Below are 6,084 nucleotides of genomic sequence, written 5' to 3' on the forward strand. Positions count from 1 at the left end.
GTGATGTCTTGTCTGGTTTTCAGTATCAGAGCAATTATGCTTACAATATGAACTGGTAGGTACCTCCTCATGTGTGTGTGATATGTTACATGTAATAAATGTGTGATGTATGTGTTATATACCTCATACATATATATATATATATATATATATATATACACACACATATATATATGTATATATTGCAAGTGTTTGTGAAGAACAGGCATTAGTTCTTCATTAATGTTTAGTAGAGTTTCACAGTAGAGTCAACTAGGCCTTGGCATTTTGGGAAGCCAATTTTTTTAATTCTTATCAACTCCTTTGAGTTAGCTTGTAAAGAGGAATAACATTCAGAGATAAAAGCTTTATTAACTAAAATAGGCAACTTAGAGGGAATTTTCTTCCAAGAAGAAGACAAAGAATGAAAATCCCTCTAGGAAGGTGATGAGGCCTTTAGTGAGGAGGTCAGGCAGACTCAACAAGTAATGCTGGAAAATTCTAGTCTAAGAAAAAGGCTCACACTATAGCCTAACATGACTTCTTGAATATTTTAATCCAGATGGAGACTTAAGTAACCCAAGAACAATGACTCTCCATCTCAACTGCTAAGGCTTATGGGACACACCTTTGGGAATCTTACAAACCTCTAAAGCTATAAAACATTGAAGTTCTCTGAAGGGACTGGTAATTTATGTCAGTGAACTAATACTGACCTCAAACTGAAAACAGAAAACAATAAAACTTATCCTGTAATACAGGAATAGGAACTATTTTAATAACGCCATGTCCTCCCTGTAGAAGAGGGATGGACTCTAATACATAGTACTGGAAATGAAATCCAGTCTCAGTTGAACATGTGAACTGGAATAGAATAAATTATATTGTCCCCAACTGACTTAAAACTCAGAAATATCAAATTGTGGCCAGAGTAATGATCCCTGTTCATAATAATGCTTATATGGACAATTGTATTGGGAAGACAAAGAAAATATCTCGGTACATCTTATTTATTTATTCTTTAATGAAATTACATTATGGCATAACCACATATGACATGACGTACTTCTGGCATTGTTGGTAAGATTCAACTGTCTTTTGCAAGTAAGTTAACCAATAGTACTATTGATGAAATATATTAGGACATTGAGTTAAAATCTCTTCACAAATGGTCTGGAAAGAGCTGGACTTATCTAGCCATCAGCTAATATCTATGTTAAATAATTTTATACAAGTTGATCATATGGTCCAGATAATAATAGACCAAGAAAGATACAAGTAATAATTAGTACAAAAGTATTCAAGTATATATAGTTGTTTTATAGAATGGATTAATTGTTGTCCTACTGTTCATTAGTTCCTCTAAATATGAACCCTTTTTATAGTGATGCTACTGCTGGATCCTGGGAAATAACCTCCAAACCTTGGATTATCCTGCCAGATAACTGTGTCTTTGTATACCTAAAAACTTGGGCCATTCCAGATGGTTCATGCTAACAGTACAATTTATGGCAAATGTCCATTTTGTTTGCTTGGGCTCATCAGTCATGCTGCAGCAGGTTAACCTCTGGAGGAATATAAAGAGATTAAGTCAGCCACACAGACACTCCATGTTTGTGCCTCTTACTTCCAACAGAAACCCTGGACTTCAAGACTTGGGTGAGTGTCCCTGGATGGCAAAATATTGAATGTGTTACTACCCATCCTTGCTGGGAAAGGTAAGTGCTGTTCCTCTGCTTCTATTGGGGGAATGACCATTGAAATCTAAAGTCTGAATTTTTCTGAACTCCTGAGTATGAACACTTTTCTTTTCTTGATTTTCACTTGTATCCTTTCACTGTGATAAACTGTACATGGAAGCATAGTGGGTTTTTAGTTCTGAGTCCTCCTAGTAAATTATTGAAATCAAGAGTAATTTCGGGGACCCATAAGACATTACTTTATTGGACAACTCAGTTTTAGGAGACTTCCAAAAAAGGTGGTTAGATAAGTTCCAGTATCTTATATTGACCCATCAGAAGATTTTTATCTAACTCTGGCTGACATAGACATTGATTTGCATCTCTAGAAAATTATGCTTATCCTTCTGCACCCTAAATACAACAGGTGTTTGGTAACTATGCCAACCATGATTTTCAAAAATGGAATTTAAAACAAAGTCTTATATAGAGATAGTTTTTAAGGAATGTAATCCTAGAAAGAAGCCTATGGAACTTTAGGAGTGAAACTGTACAAAATGAAAAATGAATGCATAAAAATTGTCAAATATAAGCAATCACCAAGAGCAACTGGGACTTGACTTCTTATATCTGAGAAGACACAGATATGTGTCTCAGAAAGGTTTTCCCTTCAAACTAAAGAAGGAAAAAATTTCTACCTGCTCCAGGCCTCTGAACATTAACCATGAATTTCAAGTTTGTACATGCATAATGCATTCGATTCCCACAGATACTTCAAACTTGAGCATCAGAGAACCAGTCACGAAGGGAGAGACAGAGTCTAAGAGAACATAAAGGAGTGGTCCATACAGCCGTGAATGACAATAGTAAGACCCAGAGCATCTGGAGATTAAGAACATCTACCACCATCAACCAATATGTCCAGGCATTGAAACTGAAAGAGTAGTAGATTCCTGACACAGAGGATAGTTAGTGGGAATGACAATGGTATCTGGGGAAGAACTCTCTCCATCAGATGTCATTTGATTCACCTTCTCAGAAAAGAAGGCCTGATCTATTCATCAAATGACATCCACTGAGCACTATTGGTAAAGGAAACAATCTTCTCTGAAGGGCATAAACAAACTTAACACCTAGCCACGGAGAAACAGGAATAACAGTATTGGGATCAACTCAAAGTTCTAAGCTGATAAAACACTGACTTTTGTTTGCATGAATGATTCACCAGTTAGGACAGTGTGGAGAAAATCTAACCAGGCAGGAAACACAGGGCATAAGAAAGGCTTTCTTTCTTTTCTTTTTTTTTTTTTTTAAGATTTATTTATTTATGCATACAAGAGCTGGGGTATAGGCCAGAGGGGTGGTAGTGAGGTGAGAGGATTCACCAGAGACAGAGTGGAGAACAGGTGGATTAACTGAAATACACTACTGAGGGGAGCAGTGAGACAGGAGAGGTCTTCTGTGCCATGTAGGTCAACTAGCTGGCTGGGGATGAAACTCATGTTGCAGTGGTTAATGATGCTTGATAGTGATATATCTTTAACCCCTGCATTACCACGGACACCCAATGATTTCTTCTTTAATCAAATTGCAGAATCAAAGGGGACATGAGAGCAACACAGACTCTCCAAGCTGAGTTTCAGATCAGCCAGGGCACTAGAGAAGAGATTAATCTCATAGAAAACAGGAAGGAAGAAATTTTGTTTCTTTGAAGATAAGAACCCCAGTGGACAGAAAAGTCTAGTTAAGGTTTCTGTGGTGGAAACTCCTAAGAAGTGGTTTTGATCAGAAAAGAGTCCTGGAATCATGTCCAAAGAGAGCAAATATGATGCCAGAAACCAGAGCTTAGGTGTGAGGTCGGCACCAGCACCACCCCCAAAGGGAGAGACATAGGTCATGTGCGGCAAAGAGGAAAGGAAGAGGGTGAGGTAGGAAACAGAAGAGGAGGATGATTCATTTTCACTCTTTTCAGCTCGTAACATGACACCAGGCATAAGTAGAGAATCTTTCCAAATGCTGCCTTATAGTTCTCTCCCTTGCTTCCATTTCTCTTTCCTTCCTTCCTCTGTTCCAGAAACCTACATTTCTATCAGGTATACTGTAGCTCATTGATTGAACATCCACCAGACAGTGTATGGGGATGAAATGCAACTAGGGCTTTAGGAAATGCAAGGAAGGAAGTCAAGCTGTGACTGCCTGGGACACAGGTTCATGGCAGGCAACACAAGAACAGTGGGAAGGGTACAAAAATTCACACACCTGAGTTTTAAGGATGTTTGGATTTTCAAGGGATACGCCTATAAGGGATGGTACTTCGAGGTCACTTCTACGTTGGTGGCCTCTGTTTCATCTTAGCCTCACCAGAGGAGATGGCTGGTACTGAACTCAGGGAATCTGAGCTTTCTGGTTCCTCTGTTTCCCCCAGAGCAGAGACCCAAGACTCTTCAGGTCCACACCATCATGAGGAACAGGCTACAGTCAAGCACAGACTGTCCATCTCAAGGGCAGCGGCCATGCCTGATCAACATGGTGTCAAAGACACCCCAGAGTGAGGCAAGTCCAAAGCAAGCTTTAGGCTTCCTTAACCCTCCTGGCCTGGACTCACTGAGAGGTGACATACAAGATGATTACATGTAGTCACGTCCGCCATGTCCTCTACCAGAACCCAGAGTCTACTGTCCATCTCTACAGACACTTAGGAAACAGAGGCTCAGTAGAACCTGAGCTACAGATTGGAGTCCTGTCCAGGCGGTAAGTCTACAACTGCACCCAGACCCAGCACTGCTCCCCGATTTAACTCATCACCACCCAAGAATCTTGTCTGTTGTCCACATAACCTCACCTCAAAGGGCAAGCAGTGGGATAGGCCCAGGTGACATCACTGCCAAACAATCAATACCCAATACTGTTAAGCCAGAGATTTTCATCATAAAAGCTGGAATGAAGCTAGAGCTGCCAACAACAAATCCCACTTCCTGAAGGCTGGACTGGGCTGCTGTACAAAAAGCCACTGGCCGGAGACGCCACAGCAGCCCCGAGACGCCAGGAGCTTGAACTGCTCTGCAGCAGGTGAGTGTCCCATGTCCCACTGGGAGCGGGACTTTCTGCATCTTCACCCAAGGGCATTGTGTTTCACTGGGCTCTCCTGACAGAGGAAAGCTGTCCTTATTTAACTAAACAGCAGGTAGATACTTTTGATAGCTCATGGTAGATCACAGCTGTGAAAACTGGGGTCAGAGAAGGCAGTGTTTTCTGCAGGGATTGTTCTTAAAATCAAATTACAGGAGGAAATGGATGGCAGCTTGCATCCAAGACACTGTCAGTTATCCCTGCAATTTTCAGTGCCAAAGGCATGGCTGTAGGGCACTTTGAATGATCAAAAGTTGGATCCTCCTCTGCTGCATGACCCTGTGACCTTATGTCCATCAGAGAATAGAGTGCAGACCGCTTGGAAAGTGGTGAGTGGAGAGGGCAGGCAGGAATTGTGCTGTGGCAAGAGAGGACGCTGAGCTGGCATGTGGCAGTGTGTCTGGGAGGACAGCCAGGGGGAGGGAGCCTGAGCAGACAAGCAGTGCGGAATGGAGCAAACTTCCAGAAACACACACACACACACACACAGAGGACCGTGTAAACAGCGGCTCAGGGGCGGAACCGCGTGGGCCCAAGGAGTTTGGCTGCTTTTCCTCAGAGGGCAAAGACACTCTCTGTGGGGAGCAGAGCAGGGGAACTCCAGGCTGTTGACTTTATCACCTTTGCAAATTTTCCAAAGCCCAGGGCCTCCTTCAGTCCCATGAGGCTGTTGTGATGTAGTTTTCCCAATCACCAAGAGAAAGAAAACATAGAGGAGACAGCCACTGCCCTGAAGCTGAGCAAACCACCTTAACCTTGTCCGAAAGGGCACAAGCACTAGGCTCCCTTTGCTCTCAACTCAGGGAAACTGAAAGGAAGGAGGGAGGGGGGTGTGAGGTTAGAGCCTTGTGGCACCCAGCTTGGCTTCTTCCTGGTGTTACCAAGCTGCTGAGTCAGCTGTTCTGTGTCTAGGCCCAGCCCCCAGAAGCATGAGTTCCTACCAGCAGAAGCAGCCCCACAACCCACCCGCCCAGCTGGAGCAGCAACAGGTGAAACAGCCCTGCCAGCCTCCTCCTCAAGAAACGTGCGTTCCCACAACCAAGCAGCCATGTGTCACCGGGGGGTCACAGCCTGGCAACACTAAGGCTCCAGAACCCTGCAACACCACGTATCCTGAGCCAGGCCATCCTACGTTTCCTGGGCAGGGCCACACCAAGTTCCCTGAGCCAGGTCACCATCAGGTGACTCAGCCGATCCACCCTCCAGTGCCTCAGCCTGGCCACACCAAGGTGTCTCAGCATGACCGCACCGACATCCTTCAGCCTGGCCACACCACTGTCCCTCAGCCTGGCCACAC

Source organism: Condylura cristata, unplaced genomic scaffold (genome assembly GCF_000260355.1).
Source record: "Condylura cristata isolate star-nosed mole 26May11 unplaced genomic scaffold, ConCri1.0 scaffold00040, whole genome shotgun sequence".
NCBI classification, from domain to species: domain Eukaryota; kingdom Metazoa; phylum Chordata; class Mammalia; order Eulipotyphla; family Talpidae; genus Condylura; species Condylura cristata.